At 38.3% G+C, this 23,452-nt stretch overlaps 1 protein-coding gene and 1 long non-coding RNA gene across 3 annotated transcripts in view; both read left to right on the forward strand.

Moving 5' to 3' along the window:
* Window positions 1–108: 108 nt before the first annotated feature.
* On the forward strand, window positions 109–2,324 carry LOC123507732. The gene is made up of 3 exons (XR_006675740.1): window positions 109–234; window positions 453–533; window positions 2,051–2,324. It is a non-coding gene; the product is annotated as an uncharacterized LOC123507732 (long non-coding RNA).
* A 3,990-nt stretch (window positions 2,325–6,314) lies between these two features.
* The window catches only part of LOC123507600 (E3 ubiquitin-protein ligase ZNRF1-like), a 64,149-nt gene continuing 47,011 nt past the window's right edge, over window positions 6,315–23,452 (forward strand). Inside the window, exons 1-3 of one of the 2 annotated variants that reach the window (XM_045260602.1) lie at window positions 6,315–6,454; window positions 16,276–16,418; window positions 21,084–21,122. The gene's annotated coding sequence lies outside the window, so the exon portion shown is untranslated. The remainder of the gene's footprint in view (window positions 6,455–16,275; window positions 16,419–21,083; window positions 21,123–23,452) is intronic. The other variant, XM_045260601.1, reaches the window with a different exon arrangement.

A 23,452-nucleotide genomic window follows, 5' to 3' on the forward strand; every position in this document is an offset into this window, starting at 1 on the left:
TGATAATTTACAAAATACTGAGAATTTAATACATACAAAGACACAGTATTGGAATTTATAGCGAGAAAGGAGAAGAGAATAAATTTCTTTAGAGAGCCACAGCTGATCATTCATGGCGTCCTCCCGCCTAGACACACGGAAGACCTCACTGGAGTTCCACTATATTTTCAGCATTTATAGAGGCGACAGTGCCGTGACAGAGGTGCTGGAGGTTATTTAGGCACCAAGGAACAGGTGTGTAATGTGTGGCAGTGGTGTTGATAAGGGATTAGTGTGTTGGGAGGAAAGAAGTGTGGTGGGCCGGGTGTTTGTTCCATGTCAACAAACTTAAGAGGGTGACAGTAGTGATGACCATGTGGTGCTTGGTGTTGCTTATATATCCCATAAACACACTCAAACACCCCGTAACACATCCAGAACGTGCCCATATACACCCAAACACCCACACACAGAAAGTGAAGTGATGACATTCCCGACAGCGGCGAGACAAGAGCAGTGCAAGCCTTCACTACAAACCTCCACATTTATTTAAGGTATTTCTAAGGCCAGTCTCTTATTTGTAGGTTTTCTTTAGGTGTCCTTTACACATTGGAATGAAAACAGTGCCCAAATATTGAAAAGGTGATGGTATGACGAGCAATTGTCAGTATTACCAGGTATTATTTGCTTCTTTCACCCCACCGTAAGCCAAACATGTGTCAGAATGTTGCTACTAGTCTCCTATTGACAATTCCGTGGTCAAATATTCCTGATGTGGCTTAGTTTTGTTGGGGTGAGATAATAAATGCAACATAAGGATTATGGAAGCCGCGCTCCAGTGTTCCCGGATTTTGCCTCCTCCCCGTCCCCCGCCCCGCTCCCCGGAGCACCACCCCTCTCCCACCCGTGGTTCCAATCCTTTTTTTCATATATTCTCTAAGAATATTATTACGCTTCCATGGTGTGTTTTTATGGTTTCTATGAACATGTCGTTGTGTTTTAATTGTGTTCCGCGTCTCTCCTCTGTAAATATGTAGCGTTTAGTGTTGTTTTATAGCTTAAATATGAGCTGCCATAGCCGTCAATTTTTTCCACCTCCCGTTTGAACTTTTTTTAATTCAAGCTGTAACTGGGCCTTAATGGTATCGAAGAATCGTCCGTACCTTTTTAAGCGTGAAATCAATCCATTGAGTGAAATATGTGAACTTTGAAATGGTGTTTTGTCCCGTTTAACATAAGTTTTATTTTTTCTATTTTATTTGTTTACGTTTTTGCTTCACTGTCAAACTCGTTGTAGGATGCCTTAAAATAAAGCTCAGACTCTGTAGAATGCATTGAAGTACTCACCAAGTGAAAATGGCTAGACTTTACAAGAATTTTTAATGATATAAGGTTTAATGCTTTTGTTTTACATAAATGCTCTTTCACTCGTTCACTTCTGGTTCTAGGTCAGTGTTGGATGCCTGAGAAGAGAGATTATATTGTCTAATATTTTTCGAAAGAAATATAAAGTCGAAATGGTTGGACGTTTTGGCAGCATCGTAAGTGGAAATGTTTATATACTTTTTATATACCTAATTGAGACAGTTCTTTAAAACTAGTTAAGCAGGAGATGTTTTGATGTTTTAGATATTAGTTAAAATATGTATCAAGTCATAAAATAGCAAACATTCGGCCTTGGCTTTGTTTTTTCCATAAGTCATTTTTAAAATTATATACGTAATTCAGCCGAGTAGCCGGTGTTGCCGCGCTCTTGATGACGTCACAGCCAAGGGCTGTGACGTCATCATAGCCCCCCGCGGGGGTCCTTCCCTCCCTACCGCCCACTTCGTCAATATTTTGCCTAATATCTAGTGATTTCTACGTGTTTCCGTGTGTTTCTTGGCTCAGGTGTGCAGATATTAGTAGTAGAAAGAAGAAGGTAGGAGAAATTAAGGAGGGTGAGGAGGAAGGAAGGAGAAAGGGAGGAATAAGTAGAGGAGCAGGCAAGCCACAATAACTACTCTCCCTCGATTTGCTCAATATTTTGCCTAATATCTCGTGTTTTCTAAGTGTTTTGATGTGTTTCTAGGTTGAGGCGTGTAGATGGAAGCAGTAGAAGAAAGAGAAAAAGAAGAGGACGAAGAAGAACGGAAAAATGGATGCGGAAGAAGAGGAGAAGCCAAGCCACAATATTTAGATAAGTCCCCGTTTTAATCTTGCCGTTCTTTGTAATGCATGCATTTTGGTGTGTTTGGGGTATATCTGAAGTATTTTAAGTGTGCTTGGTAGTGTTGCAGTGTGTTTTGGGTGTACTTTGTGTGTTTTCAGTGTGTGTTAGATGCTTTTAGGTATATTTTACATATCTTGAGTGTGGTGTAGAGGATGTTTGAATATATGGGTGTGTTCTGATTGTTGTTAGGGGAATTTTGAGGTGGATTGAGTGTGTTTTGGGTTAGTTTTAAGGGTTTTAAGTGGTTTGTGCATGTGTGGAGTGTTTTTGGTGTTTCTAGTTGAATTATGAATTTATTTATTAATATTTTGAAGTGTTACATAGTGTTTTGAGTGTGTTTTGGGTTAATATACTTACTTTTGTTACTTTTGTATAATTTCATCTTATCATGGATGCAGCTGGGGTGGGCCTCTGCTGTGGCCAGGCGGTTCAGCCTTGCTGTCAACCCTCCATGTGATGAGTGAGTTGCCGGTTGAGCTGGAGTATCCTGGTATTTGGGGCTCGTTTGGTATTGTAGACAACCATCTGTCTAACCTTTTCTTGAAGAGGTCAGGCGTGACCCCTGTCAGGTTCCTGATGGTGTCTGGCACAGCGTTGAAGAGACAAACCCCATTTTGTGAGAAGCAGTTATGCATGCAAGTCTTTATTTTATGACACATTGCTTTCTGCCCTCTTCACATAGCATAACCACCCTCTTCTTGGATGTAGGTTAAGTTGTATGCCCACATTTGGTACAAGGCACTCCATGATCTTGGGATTTTGAGCATATTAAAATGTTTGGGTGTGTTTTGTGGTGTAGGAGTGTTATTGGTGTATATTCTGATACTGATTTATAAAGGGCAGGACAGACATATTTTTTGGGCGTGATTGAAATATTACTGTTGTCTTTCATTAACCGTGTTACTGAAGCAAGAGTCTTTTAGAAATACAACTTAGGCGACCACTGTTTTTCAAAAGTCCACAGTTATGAGGAAGTCTGTTCTTAAGAGTGTTTTTGCTTTTCATTTGATAGATATCTTGTCAATCTTTCAATAGATCATCAAACATCCCTTAAAAACCAATGGGGTTTGGATGTGTTTCTGGGTTTTTTTTTGGGGTGTTTGGGGTGAAAGATTGTGTTTTGGTGGGGTTTGGTTGTGTTTTGGTGGTGTTTGGGTGTTTTTTTTTTTTTTTTTTTTTTTTTTTTTTTTTTTTGTGATGTTTGAGTTTTTTAAGGGGTTTGGGAATATTTGGGTGTTTAGGGGTGTGTTTGGGGAGTTCAAGTGTGCTTTGGGTGTATTTAGGATGTATTTGGTGGTGTTTGAATGTGTTTGGGTAATATTTAGATGTGTCTCTCAACCGCTTGTTTTAAACACCCCAAAACATCCCAAAGCACACACTGAGCACACTAAAAACAGCACAAGACACACTCAAAACACACCAAAACATCCCCAAAACACCCAAAAACACATTAATTTCCAAGCTAACCTAATCTGACAAACCCATAACAGCTCCTCCTCTCTCTCCCACAGATTTGTACCTTGCGTTTTTAAGTTTTTTAGAAATATTTTCAATGTTTTTTGTACATTATTCCGGTGTTTTAATGTTTTTTTAATGTTTCCGTATGTTTTTCATTCATTATTCCTGCGTCTTGATGTTTTTTGATGTTTCCCTTCGTTTTGCTTACATTTCATAATGTTTTTCCAGTTTATTTCAACAATTTAAACTTCATTTCCTACCTAACCTAACCTAGTTTAACCAGACACACCAAACCACTCGCTCTCTTTCCCACAGGCCATGAGGGAGGCAGTGGAGGTGTGGGGGGTCCAGCACGCCATCATAGACAACCTGCATTTCATCAGCAAATGAATTAATGTAACTGTTTACCCTATTGTGAATAACGTTTACATATATCTGGAACATAATACGGGCTAACACTGACCCTTGTGGCACTCTGCATGTTACTTTACCCGAAAATGAGTATGTATCTATTATCACAGTTCTCATCTCCCTGTCCTTCAAATAATCCCTTGTCCATCTCACAAAGTTCCTTGCAGTCTTCATATGTTCTCTAGTTTCCAAAATAATCTTCCATGAAGGACTTTATCAAAAGCCTTTTTTATGTCTAGGTATACTGTGTCCACCCATCCGTCTCTGTTTTCAAGTCCTTCTATTACTCTTGAGTAGAAGCTTAATAAGTTTGACACACATGACCGTTCTTTCCTGAACCCAGATTGTCTGTTTGATATGACTTGTTCTTCTTCCAGATGTTTAACCCATTTTTCTTTGATAATTATTTCACACAACTTCCCCAAAACACTTGTAAGTGACACTGGTCTGTAGTTTAGCCTTTCCTCCTTTAAATATCGGTATTACGTTGGCTCTCTCCCATTCTAGTGGAATTTTCCCTTCATTTATTGAACTTGTAATTATTTCCCAAATTACTGGTCTTCTCTTACTCTTTCCTAGTTCCATTACATGACATTTCTTGGCATTGAATTCTAACTTCCACTTCTTACTCCACTCATAAATTTTGTGTATATATTCCTGCAGTAGCAAACAGTCTTCTCGGGTCTTAATTATTTAAACAATTTTGCATAATCAACAAATAAATTGATGTAGCTGGTCACTCCACACTGCACGTCGTTTGTATATATATACCTGGAACATAATGGTGGCTAACACTTGAGTCCTGCAGTACTCCACTTGATACTTTACTCCAAGATGAGTATGTGTCCTTGATCACAGTTTTCATCTCCTTGCCCTTCAAGTAATCCATTATCTAATTAAATATTATTCCTCTCAGTCAATAGAACCTTGAAAACACTTAAAATCTTACGTCAATTCAACAGAAATGGAAGGAGTGGAGGGTGAATGCTGAGTAGAGCTGGTGCCTGGATCAGCCCAGCAACAGTTGACATATTAACAAATATATCCTTTTAAAGTATTTTTGATACTACTGTATATATAGTACAACTTTTCCTGTACTTTATTCATTGTAATGGTAATGATATAAGTAGAAATAAAGTAATGTGAATCCTTGTGTGGATGTCTTAATTACCTAAACCAGAGCATGGCATATTACTATAACATGTATCTTCTTAATTTAACAAGCATATTGAACAATAATAACCAATCTGAAAATAAGAATTCTTACAATATCTTACAGTAGATCTTCTGGAAGAGGCCCCCAGGTCACCTACTTCCAGCTCTGAACCTTCAGTATATTGGCGGTAGCAACATTGAGGAATGTATTTTTGTTATAATTGATATTTGAATTGTAGTTTCCAATTAAATTCAGATTGTTCTAAGCTTTAATTGTCTAGAATCTAAATTGATTTAAGACTTAAAAGCAAAGTGTAACTACTACATACTTGGGATCTATATAATTAATTCTATTCAACTGATAACATCGCAAGACCTAGAAGCTATTCAGTTCTAAGTACCTATAAGTAGAATAAACTTCAAGGAGGGAGTGGTTAAAGTTACTGCGGTCTCTGTGAGGGACACTGCCAATAAAATGTACGCGACACTGCCTTGGGTAGCACGTCAAGCAACTCCGCTATACAGTTTTTTTTTTTTTTTTCAGTTGTCAAATTGGTGTTTATATAAGAAATTAGAAATCATAAGTCATGAGAACAACTGAAGACGACGTCTAGAATGCAACGTAATCCTTATATCGTAGCGAACTCCTCTGATATGTAGTAAACAAAGAGGAGAGAGATACACAATGGGTATGTTTTCATGTAATCTTAAAAAGATGTTTCTACGGGGGCAAAGAGTAGAATCAACGCACATTTTCCCTTTGGTCACTCAAGAAACTGCATTCGTCACTTTGGCTTACTTAGTTTTTACTTAATGCAAAAAAATGTGTGGTATATATATATATATATATATATATATATATATATATGTTTAAAGAAAATGATTGTGATATTTTAGAATGACAAAACGTGATATATATAAAATTCTATATAAGAAACTTGTACAGTCTCCCTTTAAATATCATAACTTACAAAATCTGAATAACTCTCTTGCAAGTAAATTAACACAAAAATGATGAATAAGAAAAAAAGAGCTGATAAGTTTTTATTTAACCACCTAAATTTGAGAAGTAATTCTGAGATAAGCTTCAGTCATCAGTTCTTTGTGAGGAGTGACGGGGAACGCCATGTCCTTTTTTCCTCTCCCTGGATATTTGCTTCTCGCACGATAAATAGACAAGGATTCACCACCACGACAGCGTGAGAGGGATTAATTAACACCACGGGATCAATACAACAGGTGATATAACACGAGAGAACAATAATAACAGTTGTTAGACTCGCTAAATACAGTAAGGTCTTAAATACCATAACATTGCCTTTTATTTTGATGCTGAAGCTCTTTATTGACATGACCTCGTGAACCTAGTGACTTAGCTTACTTGTCTGCCCTACAGGGAGAGTGTGTGATGTCCCAGGAGAGAGTGAGATGTGTGTGTGTGTGTATTGGGAGGGATAAAAGGACCCTTTTAATGGGGGACTGAAAGGAGGGGGTGTTAATGGGGGAGAGAAAGATGTGTGTAGTCTCCCCATCCCCCCTCCTTTTTCGCGTGCTTTTTAGTTGTACGATTTTTTATTTATTTATTTTTTTGGGGGGGGGGAAATTTTTGGAGTATCCCCTTTTGCTATATTCACTTTTGGTGGCGAATTTCGAACGGCAATCCTAGATACTTATTTTAACACATCACATTGAGAGATTGGATGAGTGGTTAACTTTCTTGAATTACACCATAATCTCTCTGTACCCCTGACAAGCGAAGGGACAGTGGCTATGTGGAGTTTTCAGATGGGGCAAAATTTGGTGATGAATGTAAGCGAAGAACCACATACATGGCCAGGGAGGAAAAGTCCATAATTATGTTTATGTTTTATAAACCAAATATACCAACAAATTTTGTCTCCGGCATCCAGAAATCGTAGACCATCGGCACAGCCTTGATAACTCCCTCAGGGATACTAATCTTACCTAACCTAATAGGAGGGCTGCTTCCCCATGCATCCCCTCCCCAAAAGGATATTAACTCAACCTGGAGCTCCCTCAGGGATACCAATCTAACCTAACCTAACCTTTAAATTGGCTTACTCTATAACCTCAGTACCGCCACGTCTTTGTGCGTCTAATCCGTAAAGTTTTGTGCACCACCAGACACCTTATTATTAATGAAAATTGAATTCCGAATGATACTTGGGACATTTTTCTGTTTATACTGGGAATAACGCTGCATGATTTAAAAAATGTAAATGGTTCTTTGTTGGAAGAAAAATAAAAAAAATGCTGCTCTATCTCCAAAACAAGCAAATGAATGCACTTCACAACCAGACATAGTGAGAGTCATGGCAGTGATTTACTCTTAGAAAGTCACTTGAATGGTTGATGTTTTCCCAGAATATTTCATTGGCTCTGAAGAAATTACCGTGCATGCACACTTCCAGTCTGTGTTCCAGAATTGTGCTTGAGCGAACACCTTCTCAAATACCTGAGATTCAAGGTTTTGGTAATTTATTCTTATGACACAGAAATGCAGTTATCTCCAAATACACTAATCTGCAATGGAAACTCAGAGAGCTAGCATTTATCAGAATCCAGTAAGGGATGCTAGAGGCTACTAGTTTTCATTATTATCCTGACATTGGGTTTTGGAAATTTTTTGTGTCCAGGGATCACCTTAATTTTTTTTTTTTTTTTTTTTAAATCTAACGTTGTATGCATAACCATACCAACATTGTCTTGTTAACCATTTTATCTCTGGTTTTATTAATAAGTGAATTGGCATTTTTATCCGTCACTCAAAAAATCCTGCATTCCTCAAAAGCACCACAATTGTTGCAGAAGAGCAGAATAATGAGAAAAAATTTGAGACATAATCTTTAGAATCCAACAAGGTATGCAAAAGTCACATTCCTAATATGGTAGATTATGATGGTGTAATTCTGAAATAATACTTTTAAGAGTACAGATGAGGTTGACAGGTTGACAGATTGACATGGACAGGTAAACTTCATACACAGGCTGTCACATGCAGGCCTCATGAGTTTTTGCAACTTTCATTATTCTTTTCTTTTTTATTCTATCTTCCTGTTTTACCATCATTCCTTCCTTCCTTTCTTCCAACAATCCTTTCTTTCTTTCCTTTCCTCTCTCTGCAGTTCTTGTTATTCCTCCTTCTTTCTTCTTTTTTTATAATCAGGCAGTCAACCAAGAAATTAATTTTTTTGTGTTTTTAGCAATGGATATATGAGTAAGTAAGTAAGTTTCATACAGGGCCTGCTGTGTGTAGGCCTGATGCTTTTCTTTCTTCTCATCTTCCCATACTTTCTCACATTCTTGTAAAAACACTAAGAAATTGATGTTTTTCTTATCCTCTTCTTCCTTATTACTAGGGAAGTTAGTAAGAAAATGCCTTAAATGCCTGTCCCTAAAGGAAAAAATAGAAGATGCTTGAGAGTAAAGTGAATTGACCAATCAAATCTCAATTAATACTCATGGAAACACGCATTAAACATGTTACCAATAAAGCCGAGATAATCACCAAGGTTGTAGTGAGTTTAGATCAGCCTTCACTAACCCATCACATACTTGAATGACCTTGAGTTTCAACCAATGTAGGCACACTATACCTGACAGAAATACAGAACAAAGAAAGAATTTTGATTGCATTAGAGGATGGCAGGCTTAACATGTACCTACAGAAATAAAAAAAAGTTAAAAGAATAGGTTTTCACAGGCGGTGACGTCGTGGATAAGGTGTTGAACATGGGATCAGGCAGATGTCCATACATAGGTTTGAATCCTGCCACATACTACTTTGAAGCTATGCCATTTGTTGAGTGGTTTAAAGTTACCTACCTACATTTCACCATGATACCCAGGTTCTAGGTGACTACACCAAAGATGCGCTTGGGTGGTGATATGGGCCCTAATATGGGTACCACTATAAACAAAATTGCCTGCACCACTAATGGGCAAAAGCTTAACAGTGCTTCCCACATATACTCTTCAAGAATGTCTACAGGTGCTATAGGCCATAACATAAAAAAAAATAGATGATGGCATGCCCAGCACACACCTTTCCCCTCAGGGTTCATTGACAGTGTAAAAATAGAGGTAGAAGATAGCAAGATAATGCAGCGATGAGAGAGTCAGAAGACAGTTACAGGGGAGGTAATTTCAAAACTAAAAGAAACAAAACTTAATTGACTGAATGGCTGAGAAATATTAACGGCAAAATCTTGTGACACCTGGAAACAATTAAACTTGGTAAGTATGCCTTACTGACACTTCACTGCCCTTCTCTTGAGCTTAAAGTATTGATTTTCATTTCAAAACTTAGAAAAGAAAACCTGACTGAGTGGCTTTGAAATATTAACAGCAGGATCTTATGGTAGCTGAAAATCCATTAATTTCATATCCTTTACTTTATCTCTGCTGACACCTCACTACCCCTCTCATTGTCCCTGCCTCCCATTAGATTAATCAAGTTTACCTCTATTGGTTCAAACACAACCCCTCCCTCTTTCCCTCCTGCTGTCCTCTCTCCCACCACTTCTGCTTCATGAGAAAATGGTCTGTGTTCTCTTATGTTTTGGCATCTTTTGATTGCTTTTGACTAGTTCTGGGACAAGTTGTGTGTGTTTTCAAGAGTGTTTTCAGTTAAATGGGCTGTAATGGCTTGTTAGGATTTTTCAAGGGTGTTGCATTGGTTGAACAAGCTATTAGGGTTTTCAAGAGTGTTGTATTAAGCACCTTTGTGGTGGAGGATCTAAATATAGATGTCTCAAAATTGGGACTTTTTAGTCGAATCGTCTATATATAGGTGATTTGTCTATATGTAGACTGATTTTACCACACTGAGTTGTAGCATTGTTATAGACTATTCCTTACAAGTAACAAAATTAATTAATTAAATCAATACATCGCATCTGAAATACCCAGATACTTGTCAAAATTGCCTCTTAAGGCCAGTCAACGCTTGTACTTTGTTGGTGGTGTATTGTATTATGCATATTAGCTAATATCAGATCTTTTTCTCTTATTGTCAGTCTATCATGTCAAAGTTAAGGAACTGTACCACATGTCAACAGTTTTGTCGAAAAATTAACTGGTACAAAACAAGTATGTGAAAAATATAAAGAAAAGGGGAAGTGAATTACATCCAGGTGATGGCGTAGTTGATAAGGTGGTGAGCATGGGATCGGGCAGACGTCCACACGTAGATTCAAATCCCACCATATACCACTTTGAAGCTATACAATTTTTCGAGCGGTTTAAAGTTACCTACATGTCACCATGATACCAAGGTTCTAGGTGGTTACTCCAAAGATGCACTTGGGTGGTGATATGGAACCTAATATGGGTACCACTATAAATAGAATTGCCTGCACCACTAATGGGCGGAAGCATAACAGCGTTTCCCATATATACTCTTCAAGTATGCCTACAGGCGCTATAGGCCATAACATAAAAAAAAGGGTTCTCAACCTTTTTAATCTCATGTACCCATTGAATTATTTCAGTGTTGGTCACGTATCCCTTACCCACAATGCAGCGTCAGGAAGGGTAGAAATAAATGCAAGGTTTATTAACTTAGTTTATTAAGTTTAAATTGTGTTATATATGTGTAGCAGAGAAAATTTAAAATTGATATGAGTATGTCACTATGAGGTAATGTTGAGAGGAACCAGTACTTCACAGAGAAAACACTGTGACTGGCTGCTACCATGCAAAACATTGACCAAAACAGAACTGTATCAGACAGTTTTTGATCACTGTGGCAGTGAACTGTTGCTGCTTGAAGCTAGTTGCAACTTGTAACTAGTAAATGATAGTTAAGTCACTGTGTGTGTGAATAACTTATGAAAATAATAAAACAGAACTAAATATAGGTTTACAAGGTTGTGTGGTAACTGTAGTCCTAGAGAGCTTTCTCTTAAGTGACATAACTTCTAAAGTTTCCTTGTTAACGTTAATGTGTCTTGGTTGTAGTGGAGGACACATCTATAGCCTAGCACATGAAGGCCACTTTCTACAAATAGGTTTGCAGTTATTAAAAAGATGGAAGTATTTTCAGAAATCTGTCACATACCACCAAAATTCCTCTCACGTGTCTCTTGGGGTATGCATACCCCAGGTTGAGATCCCCCTGCCTTACACTATCACTTTCACCCCTTTACCATTCTTCACTCCCATCATCTTAATAGTTAGGAAATTAATGAATGAAGATAGAAATAAAAGGATCAAATAGAGTTAATGAGAATTCCTATGTGTGTAGACTTTTGGAACACACTATATTGTTTTTGATATATATTTCTTGGGATTGTGTGAAATGTTAGTTTGCTTTGGTTGCATTTGAATCTTGCTCTTTCTTATATATATGTGTGTGTGTGTGTGTGTGTGTGTGTGTGTGTGTGTGTGTGTGTGTGTGTGTGTGTTTCAGTGTTTGATCTGCTGCAGTCTCTGACGAGACAGCCAGACGTTACCCTACGGAACGAGCTCAGAGCTCATTATTTCCGATCTTCGGATAGGCCTGAGACCAGGCACACACCACACACCAGGACAACAAGGTCACAACTCTCGCTTTACATCCTGTACCTACTCACTGCTAGGTGAACAGGGGCTACACGTGAAAGGAGACACACCCAAATATCTCCACCCGGCCAGGGAATCGAACCCCGGTCTTCTGGCTTGTGAAGCCAGCGCTCTAACCACTGAGCTACTGTGTGTGTGTGTGTGTGTGTGTGTGAGGGTGAAATATGGCCGAGGGCAACAAAATTTATTAAACAAAGAACAAAAGCCCACTCACATGCCAGTCCCCAAGCAGGTCCAAGAGAATAGGATAATTGCCTTGAAACCTCCCTTTTAAATGAGTTCATGTCATAGGAAGATGGAAATACAGAAGCAGGCAGGGAGTTCCAGAGTTTACCAGAGAATTGTATATATAGTAAGAGTGCTGTCTGTATTTGTTTTTCTGCCTATATTTGTATTTGTGAGTATCATATAGCCAAGAAAGAAAGAAAAGAAGAAAACTGATAACCAAGGAACAGAACACAACAGATTATGATTGTTTTTGTATTCCCTTCTAGACAGAACAAGTAAAATTAAATCAACTTAGTAGGTAATCAAAAAAGACCACTCAAAATAAGATAATGTGTAATACTTTTCCCCGCTTTAAATAAAGGAATAGATCAGTAAAATCAAATAGATAAGTAAATACACAATACAAAATGGACGATAACATTTTTCTCACATTTTAGAATAAATAAGCAAGTTAAATAAAAACAGACAACAAAAGAAAACAGCTCAAAACACATCATAACATTTCTATCCCTCACTAGTAGGTGAATAGAATAATATCAATAAAAATAAAATGCAAATTCTTACTGAAACATACATCTTACTCAAACAACCTTGATTCCCCCAAGTAGTGTTTGGTGAAGTGATGCAGCAAGGAAGCATAAACAGGTGGGCAAGAAATGCACCTTATTTACCTGGCCTTGACTCAGTCCTAAGCCCACACCCTCCTTAGATAACTGTTGTGAGGTGTGTGGGAAGTGTCCATGTGTTGGTTAGGGTAGGTGGTGATAGTTTTTTTTATTTATTTATTTATTTTTTTTTTTTAATGGTTTGTGGGTATTATGAACTGCTCCAGGTTTTGATTTTGGTACTTTATGGGTTTTAGTGTTGTAGAAACTTGATATATTGTTTTTTTTTTTCTTTGTTGTTTGTGGTGTAAAGAAAAAATATATGTAGCTACTTTATTTATTTTTTTAAGTCGGTACTAAAATTGAAAAGATTCTCTCTCTCTCTCTCTCTCTCTCTCTCTCTCTCTCTCTCTCTCTCTCTCTCTCTCTCTCTCTCTCTCTCTCTCACTGTATTTTCAAAAGAACAAGTGTAGAGGGGAAAGATATTTCACAACAAAAAACAACTACACTGAAAAAAGTCTCTGCCTAATATGTAATAGATTTAGTACAAGAAAACACATACACACACCCTAACCTAACCTAACCAAACCAACACATCCTGACCACCTCACACTCAGTTATCAGAATAGTATTAGTAAACAAAGTGTAGGAGGTTAGCACAATTGGCACACTTGGGTCAATGCCAGAAAAAGTCTTCCCCTATCCTTCCCTCTCTAGCTAGACCAGGAATCAGTGACATGGTTTCCTTTCATATGTTTATCTCTCCTGTTCACCTTGTGTGTGTGTGTGTGTGTGTGTGTGTGTGTGTGTGTGTGTGTGTGTGTGTGTGTGAGATAGGATGACCTTGGAGTCTAGTAGGTGTAGGTGGGCTTCCTAGTGTGTTTGTGTGTGTGTGTATGTGTGTTAGGATGTTATGACCTTGTAGTACTGTAGAGTGGCCACATGTCTTCCTAGTTTGTGTGTGTGTGTGTGTGTGTGTGTGTGTGTGTGTGTGTGTGTGTGTGTGCAATTGCTATCAACTACTCAAAAATATAGTGAATACTTAGGCTCAATGTGTAATAACTACTCATCAAAAACACACACACACACACACACACACACACACACACACACACACACACACACACACTCACACTCACAGATCATCAAACAGCACAACTTTTCCTTCCTTCACTTAAAAAAAAAGTAAATAAATAAAACGGCTGATAATTACATCCAGCCTTTACCAGGAAGTATCTTTAAAGGCATCCAGGTAAAAAAAAAAAAAGGGGCAAACTAACAAACACATAATTTTCTCCCATCATTTCATTTACTTTCACTGTGTGGTCAGACTTAATAGATTGTGTGTATTTGTATTGCTTATTTTTCCATGTGTGTTGTTAGGCAGAGAGGAAAGAAAGTTGATATTGCATCAGCTTTGAATGAACTCTTTGTATGTTCAATGGATTGGCTGAGAGTGTTTTGGGAATATTCAAGGTTGTGTTTATACTTCTGGTGAGAGAGAGAGAGAGAGAGAGAGAGAGAGAGAGAGAGAGAGAGAGAGAGAGAATAAACATACAAGAAGTAACAAATATAATCTTAGGATATAATCTTTACCACAGTCTTGCCTTAAAATTAATAGAGTTAAATATTCAAGTTGTCTGTGGTTAGTCTGTAAAACACCACACTGGTCACTCTGTCTGTATGTCTGTCTGCATATCTATCAATCTATCTATTTATCTATCTAACTCTATATCTGTCTGTCTATCTATCTATCTATCTATCTATCTAACTGTCTATCTAACTGTCTATCAATCAATCTATCTATCTAACTATCTATCTATCTATCTGTCTGTCTATCTATCTATCTATCTGTCTATCTATCTATCTATCTATCTATCTATCTATCTATCTATCTATCTAATCTAACTATCTGTCTATCTATCTCTAACTATCTATGTATATCTATCTATCTCTAACTATCTATCTATATCTCTATACATTTATCTATGTATCTTGTGCCTTGGAATACTTGTAAGTAGTTCTCAAATATTCAGGTTATATTTGTCTGTGTCTGTCTTTCTGTGTATCATGGCTATAAAATGCATAGAAATATAGTTAAAAACATCTAGGTTATATTTGGGTACTATTTTATGCATGTTTCTTCTACTGCTCTCTCTCTCTCTCTCTCTCTCTCTCTCTCTCTCTCTCTCTCTCTCTCTCTCTCTCTCTCTCTCTCTCTCTCTCTCTCTCTCTCTCTCTCTCTCTCTCTCTCTCTCTTAATCTGTTTATGTATCTATATCTCTCTATCTATCAGTATGTATCTCTGTGTTTGTATTTATGTATTTGTATATGTATATTGAGATCAACTTATATCTTGGTTCGTCTTTATCAGTGTTGCCTTAGAAATCATGTAAAGGGCAACTTGAACCTATCTAAGTGAGATTTGATTGTTATTTAGATCGCCTTTCTCCTGCACCACTTGTCTGCTTATTTTCAGATCTTAATCCATTCAAGTTTAAGTCCCAGTGTTATTTAAAATCTCTCTTTCTTGCCCCGTTCTTTTCTTTTTTTCTTTTCACAGTTGTAGGTTTTTCTTTAAGTCATATTTTAATGGTATTTGATGCTATTTTGGTCATATCCTCTCTCCTAATCCTATTAGTTAAGTTCCTGTGCCATTTCAATCACTTCCCTTTACCATATTTATCATCCAATACTTAACTTATATGAGTTATACCCGTGTGGTATTCAATGCTGTTCCTGTCACTTCCCGTTCCCCCTTACTGCCTCCCCCCTCCCTATTCCCCTGTCCCTCTCAGCATCCCCCTGATAAAAAGTGTCACTGCACCTTAGATGAATGATGTGTCTAATAAAGGAGAGTTTTGCACTGTGGCTGGCAGCACTTCTTGGCAACGCTCACACTTCAAAGAGGTAGAAAGTGATGTTTATTGTATCTCATAATCTGCAAGACGGCTGTTGGGGCGGGTGTGTGATGCTTTTCCTTGCAGGTTTGTTGGACGTATTTCCTGGGGGTGTTTTATTCAAGTCAACACGTGCAAGACTGCAGGGATGTGAGGAAAATAAAGTGTGTTTCTCCTTCCTTGCCAGACACCGCTCATTATGCACTCTGAAGGTTGTCGATAGCACTTTGATTGTCTTGTCATTATGCAAACACTGATAATTTTTCAGCCACATTATATAAGGGATGATTTTATTTGTCACCCCTTTGGCTGGTGTATTTCCTTTCATTCTACTGCTCCAATATTATATTATAGGAACCCTGTCTCTACTAACCATTCTTTTCCCATAGTCTCTTTTAGCTACTCACTTTTTTTTTTTTTTTAACTAAAGTATGATATTCCTATAGCCTACAAAACACATCATTAATCCTTCATTGTTAATTTCTGTCCATGCAAACTCAAAAACAACCATAGGAGTGGAAGGGTTATTGCATCTTTTAATTCAGGTAGTTAGGGACTTTTACTCGTATTTTGCCTGTACTATGGTTGTTACATGCTGCAGTGGAAGTGTTAACAGCTTGGTGGTTTTCATATCATATGCAGCTAGAAGTTCATAGGCACAGCACAGCATTAACCCCTTCAGTACTGGGATGCATTTTTACTATATGTTTTGGGTATGATTAGATGATTTTATTTACATTAGGTCTGTGGAACTCAGAAGATTAATGGCCAGAATCTTCATTATCTTAATCCCTACATGAATTTCTGAAGCTATATAAGATCATCAAATAGTGAGCAGAATGAATATGGAAATACGTCCTGATATCGAAGTGGTTAAGTGATCATGTGAGTGTTAAGTGATATGTTTGTGTTGTTGAAAGTTTCTGTACCATCTTTATTGACCCATTTTCTGTGTTTTGGTATGTTCGCCCTCAATTACTATGGGATTATGGGATGTTTCACCTCTACGAGCCACCTCCAGACATTACACATACTTGCTAGATATTGCAAAACCTATCCTTTTTTCTTTCCTTTCTTTCCAATGCTTATAAAGATTGAATTCATTGCTTTTAGTGCTCTGAATTGTAACTTCTATTCTTTCTCATCTCTTTCTTCCTTCTCATTGCCTATAAAGATTGGATACATTGCTTGTGTGCTGTGAATTATTGTACATGATAGTGAAAGAATGAAAAAAAGTGTAGTAATGATAATGATGCTTCTTGTATTGTGATGCCAAACACTTAACAGCACCAGAAGCATCTACAAGAAAGTTAGTGATGAAAAAGAAAACATTTTGTAATTCCTTCCCAGTTCAAAGATTGGATGTGGCTGCAGAACAAATAATGATGTCTCAGAGTCATTGGTAATTAGGAAAAGGTTTACCCAGTGGCAGTCAAAGCATTAAATGTGCAATGAAGTCCCAAAATTTAGTAGTGAAGAGTGCCACACAGACAACCAATTAGCAAAGAGTCGTGTTAGTGGAAGCCATTGAATTCAAAGCTATGGTGTTTGTCCAGCACGCACACATGCACACACACACACACACACACACACACACACACACACACACACACACACACACACACACACACACACACACACACACACACACACACACACACACACTGAGGTGCCAGATTAAAACATTTGTGTATATATTCATGTTTTTCCACAGCAGCTGATGATGAAAATGTTGCTTTGATCTAGGAACCAGGGAGTTATGATTGCCTGTGTTGTTATTGGGTGGTGTAGCTTGCAAAACACACACACACACACACACACACACACACACACACACACACACACACACACACACACACACACACACACACACACACACACACACACACACACACAGTAAATGCAATATGTAGTACAAGTTTGAATAGAGTTTAGCACACAAGGCAATAGATGGAGTGAGTTATTGCTAATGGCTTCATTAGTTTTTGCATTGGATGAGAGAGAGAGAGAGAGAGAGAGAGAGAGAGAGAGAGAGAGAGAGAGAGCACCATACAGACAGGAAGTAAGATAGGAGATTGGAGCTATGTAAGTAGAACAGTATCACACACACACACACACACACACACACACACACACACACACACACACACACACACACACACACACACACACACACACACACACACACAGCTTGTGTATTAAATCAAGTGGTGTGTGTGTGTGTGTGTGTGTGTGTGTGTGTGTTTCACTGTTTGATCTGCTGCAGTCTCTGACGAGACAGCCAGACGTTACCCTACGGAACGAGCTCAGAGCTCATTATTTCCGATCTTCAGATAGGCCTGAGACCAGGCACACACAACACACCGGGACACCAAGGTCACAACTCCTCGATTTACATCCCGTACCTACTCACTGCTAGGTGAACAGAGGCTACACGTGAAAGGAGACACACCCAAATATCTCCACCCGGCCAGGGAATCGAACCCCGGTCCTCTGGCTTGTGAAGCCAGCGCTCTAACCACTGAGCTACCGGGTGTGTGTGTGTGTGTCAGATGAAGTGTTGACTTGGCCACTTTTCATGCAGGGCGGTCACTGTTGTAATATTAGTGTGGTGTTATGTGGGGAATTCATGACAGAGAGAGAGAGAGAGAGAGAGAGAGAGAGAGAGAGAGAGAGAGAGAGAGAGAGAGAGCACCATACAGACAGGAAGTAAGATAGGAGATTGGAGCTATGTAAGTAGAACAGTAACACACACACACACACACACACACACACACACACAGCTTGTGTATTAAATCAAGTGGTGTGTGTGTGTGTGTGTGTGTGTGTGTGTGTGTGTGTGTGTGTGTGTGTTTCACTGTTTGATCTGCTGCAGTCTCTGACGAGACAGCCAGACGTTACCCTACGGAACGAGCTCAGAGCTCATTATTTCCGATCTTTGGATAGGCCTGAGACCAGGCACACACAACACACCGGGACAACAAGGTCACAACTCCTCGATTTACATCCCGTTCCTACTCACTGCTAGGTGAACAGAGGCTACACGTGAAAGGAGACACACCCAAATATCTCCACCCGGCCAGGGAATCGAACCCCGGTCCTCTGGCTTGTGAAGCCAGCGCTCTAACCACTGAGCTACCGGTGTGTGTGTGTGTGTGTGTGTGTGTGTGTGTGTGTGTCAGATGAAGTGTTGACTTGGCCACTTTTCATGCAGGGCGGTCACTGTTGTAATATTAGTGTGGTGTTATGTGGGGAATTCATGACAAGAGAGAGAGAGAGAGAGAGAGAGAGAGAGATTTTGTGGGAAAGAGATAAACTATCAAACAGATATTAAGAAAAATAGATAGATGAATTAACAGACAGGTAATGCCACAAGACACTGAGAGATAAAGTGATCAACAGACAGACAAAGAGATGCAGACACAGAAACACACAGATAGACAAACAGAGATAAGTGGACAGAGAGGTAAACACAAATAAACTAAGAAATGGATAGACACAGTTAAAGAGGGAGGGAGAGAGAGAGAGAGAGAGAGAGAGAGAGAGAGAGAGAGAGAGAGAGAGAGAGAAAAGTGGCATTTATATCTCGATCTAAATTCCATGAGCTCATAAGAAGAGGGTTGTATTTATCTTATCAAACGTTATCATGATGACACACACACACACACACACACACACACACACACACACACACACACACACACACACACACACACAACTTATATATTGAAGGGTATCTTTCTGCATTAACTGGTGATAAGAGGGAGTAAAGGTGAAAGAATCACTTTTACCAATGTATCTTCTATTACTGAAATACTGAAGCCTTAAGCTGCTCTCTCACCACAACTATTTTCCAAGGCCACAAAGATGATTAGTTGGGTTTTCAAGAATGTTCCTCCTGTTCATAATGTAGAAATGGTTCTAATTTGTCACTAGAAGCACAAACATTTTTGAAAACCTATGTTGCTTCAGTTGCAAAGAACCTTTTGAAAATAGTGCAGAATTGTTTTGAAATAAGGTCATTAATCTTAATCCTAGGCAGCCAAGAACAAAATAAATTAACCTTTTTTGCACTCACTCCTTTGTTTTGGTTCATTGTCTCTGAATCTCATTCCCATACATTTCAGAAGAGAAATAGTGAAGCATTCTGCACCCACTCCTATATTTTGGTTAGTTTGTCTTATTGTAATTCCAGTACATACAGTCAAGGATAAAAGTACAGTAATCTTCTGCACCCATTCCTGTGTTTTGGTCACTTTGTCCTTCAGTCGTAGCCATGTACAGTTCAGGACACGTGACTGGGACACAAGTACACACTTAAAATTAAAAGTCTTCTATACTGCCTGACCTTTAGATAACATGAAGGTTAGCTAGATAACTGCACTGATTCAGGAATGTGAACCAATATTAGTAATGCCCATCAAAGACTTTATATCCCCAAGATGTTTATTATTCCTTACTGTCCTCAATGAAATGGTTATTTTGTGCACAGCAGGAAAGTTGTTTTAGGAAGAAAAATGTGTATGTACCAAGAAATTGACTTAGATTGACGTTAAAGTGTTAGAATATATTGTAAGTATTGTGTTAGTATTGATGTTCAAATGCAATTCTTGCCTCATTGTTTTGAGATATGGCATTTTATTATGTTGTCTTGTAATATATTTAGCAAAAACGTACATAACAATAATTTGGAACTCAGTAGGTGTTTTCATTGTTGGAAATGTGCATGTTACCACATAATACTTTTATGTTTATCTTTTCATTTTCAAAAATAGAGAAAACATAAGTTATTCTAATATTTTACTAATTAATCATTCATTTGTAGGTGTTTATGAACTTTTCTAAAGCTTTTGAAACTTAACTTAGAAAACCTTGAGAACCACTGGCTTAATACACTGGTGAGCAATTGTATCTCAGAACCAGATTCATTCCTTTCTCTTCTCATTAAACTGATGGCAATGTGCACTTGTAAAAAAGAAAAAAAAGTATCCTTGCACTAGAAGCATGTGTTATTCTGACACTCCAGAGCAAAGGACAGTGAAAAGTAGTGGCTGTCTGGTATGGTATGAGACAGTTGCTAAATGGTGCGAATTTTACAAGCAAGCCACAGCCAAGCATACCAACCCTCCTGTAATATTAGCAGGTGATCTAATGTTTGCTGTAGCCATCGGACTTCCTGTGCACTGATATATATATATATATATATATATATATATATATATATATATATATATATATATATATATATATATATATATATATATATATATAATTACCTTTATTTAATCTCTCTCTCTCTCTCTCTCTCTCTCTCTCTCTCTCTCTCTCTCTCTCTCTCTCTCTCTCTCTCTCTCTCTCTCTCTCTCTCTCTCTCTCTCTCTCTCTCTCTCTCTCTCTCTCTCTCTCTCTCTCTCTCTCTCTCTCTCTATATATATATATATATATATATATATATATATATATATATATATAAAAGTGCACCAGCATGGGCAACAAAAGATTACAATAAGAATAAGTAACTCATCCCTTCCTTCCTGTCCTCTATTTCAGACTTCCTGCCAGCCGCTGCCCACCATCCACACACAAGAGGTATGTATATTGTACCATAAGGTGTGTGTGTGTGTGTGTGTGTGTGTGTGTGTGTGTGTGTCTTTGTCATGGTGCATGGTAATGAGGTTATTGAAGCTCGTAACAGCTATTTTGATCTTGCAAAGCTTTTATTTAGACACAACAACATAGCCATGATAGACTTCCTACTCCCAAACCAGGAACAACAACTTGAAAAACACAAAGAAGTGCTTAATAGACAATGGATGAAAAGATGAAGCACAAAAGTAATGCAATAAAATACCAACCAAAACCACAATAATTATTAAGGTGCTGTTGATGCAAAGACCACAGCTCCACATCTACATCTAAGCTTCAATACCAAACATTCAAGCTTCACACATCAAGCTCACCAACACTTAATTGTTACTTGATAGACACTTCACCCATATGGCCAGCAAACCAATTGTCCTTCTCGTCATGTCCCTCTTTGTCGTGCTCATCACTGTGCTTACTATACAGTGGCTGTGGTGGTGTTGTGTGGTACATCTTTTGCTACCTGATCACCCTCCCTGTTGTCTCCTGTGATGTCATGGCTGGAACTAACTTATGGCAGTATTTACTAGTTTGTGATGGCCTTGTGTGCCGTCAGTGTGTACTTATAGAGTTATCCCTGTTTTTGCATACTCTGTGGTGGTGTGGTGTGTTCTCTGCTACCTGATCACCCTCCCTGTTGTGTCCTGTGATGTCATGGCTGGAACTACCTTGTGGCTGTATTTACTAGTTTGTGATCTGTGTCTTCAGCATTTACTTATCATAGAGCAATCTTTGTTTTCTACGTCATCTGTCTGTAAATTCTGCTGATTCACACAATTTTCACATCAAGAATATGTTTCCAGTGTGTTGCTTTCTATGTGTCATCCTAGATATGGTGTCCTAAACCTTTCATTACACTACAAATTGAATTACCTTTTGTTTTATTCAGAGTACTCTGGTATCCCCACTGTTTATTCCATTACTATTCTGTTCCTTTGTTCTATCATTGACAAGGATATGAAATTCAACTGAAGCTAACAATTATTCAAACTTTCCTGTTCATTATTACCATTGTAGCATTCAAACTTATTCATCATTACTCATTATTCACCACTCACTCTGGTATTAAAACTCCATTCATCATTACTCATTACTCAGACTTACTCATCATTATTCCAATACTCACTTCATTCATTATTATTGCTACTGTAGCATGCATGTGTTCATCCTTACCACCTCCTGTCACTGTTTAGTTGCATCATCCTGACCTTGAACATTAGGTAAGGCTTGGCTGTTGTCTTCCTGATGCCGGAGAGATGAGATAGTTGGAGGTGATGTATTATGCATGGCAGGGTGGGAAGGAATACATGTGTGTGTGGTGGTGAATGTGTCAAGGTGTGCTAATATGTGTCTTTGTGTTTGTGCGTGAGAGTATTTTGTTGGCCCATGAGTTATTGGAATTATGCCTTATGCTATGGTCATCTATTCATCTACCTCACTATTTTTTTTTCTCACTTTCTCTTATTTTCATGTAAGAAGGGCAAGTAAAAACACTGAAAAAAGGCCAACTCCTTCTAACCATCAACAAATCGACCTCACTGTGTCTTTTGTTCTCTCTTTTCTCATACTTTCATGTAACAAGGACAACTAAAAAGATGAAAAATAAGACCCACTCTAATTACCAGTCCCCAGATTTAAGTCAAAATGATTCCCTAAATTATGAGAAAGACTATGTTGAAAGTTTCCACATAAAAGAGTTCAAGTCATAGGCAAGGGGAAATACAGAAGCAGGCAGGAGTTCAAAAGTTTGCCAGTGAAAGGGATGAAAGATTGGGAGCACTGGTTAACTCTTGCATTACGGATGTGGGCATGAGAGAGAGAGAGAGGGGGGGGCAGGTATCCACTTAGAGATGTAATTAATTGGAGAAGAGAGGAGGGATGGAGGAAAGTTTACCCAGTCCATCCATCCTTGTGTGGAGTGAGTTTACAGCATTAGCAGAGTGGTAGAGAGAAAAAAAAGGGCAATGGGGGGAGCGGGTGCGAGAGGGGAGAGAGAGAGAGAGAGGGGAAAAAATGTTGGAAAGGAAATAGCACAGAATGTAGTTTAATGTTTACATCCTGCTGCATCCTGACTCTTTAGAGAGAGCAGAGAGAGAGAGAGAGAGAGAGAGAGAGAGAGAGAGAGAGAGAGAGAGAGAGAGAGAGAGAGAGAACTTCATTACTCTTTAACTCAGTATCAGAGAGAGAGAGAGAGAGAGAGAGAGAGAGAGAGAGAGAGAGAGAGAGAGAGAGAGAGAGAGAGAGCTTTCATTACTCCCTAACTCAGTATCTATAAT

This window comes from Portunus trituberculatus, chromosome 23 (assembly GCF_017591435.1).
Source record: "Portunus trituberculatus isolate SZX2019 chromosome 23, ASM1759143v1, whole genome shotgun sequence".
In the NCBI taxonomy this organism is placed as follows: domain Eukaryota; kingdom Metazoa; phylum Arthropoda; class Malacostraca; order Decapoda; family Portunidae; genus Portunus; species Portunus trituberculatus.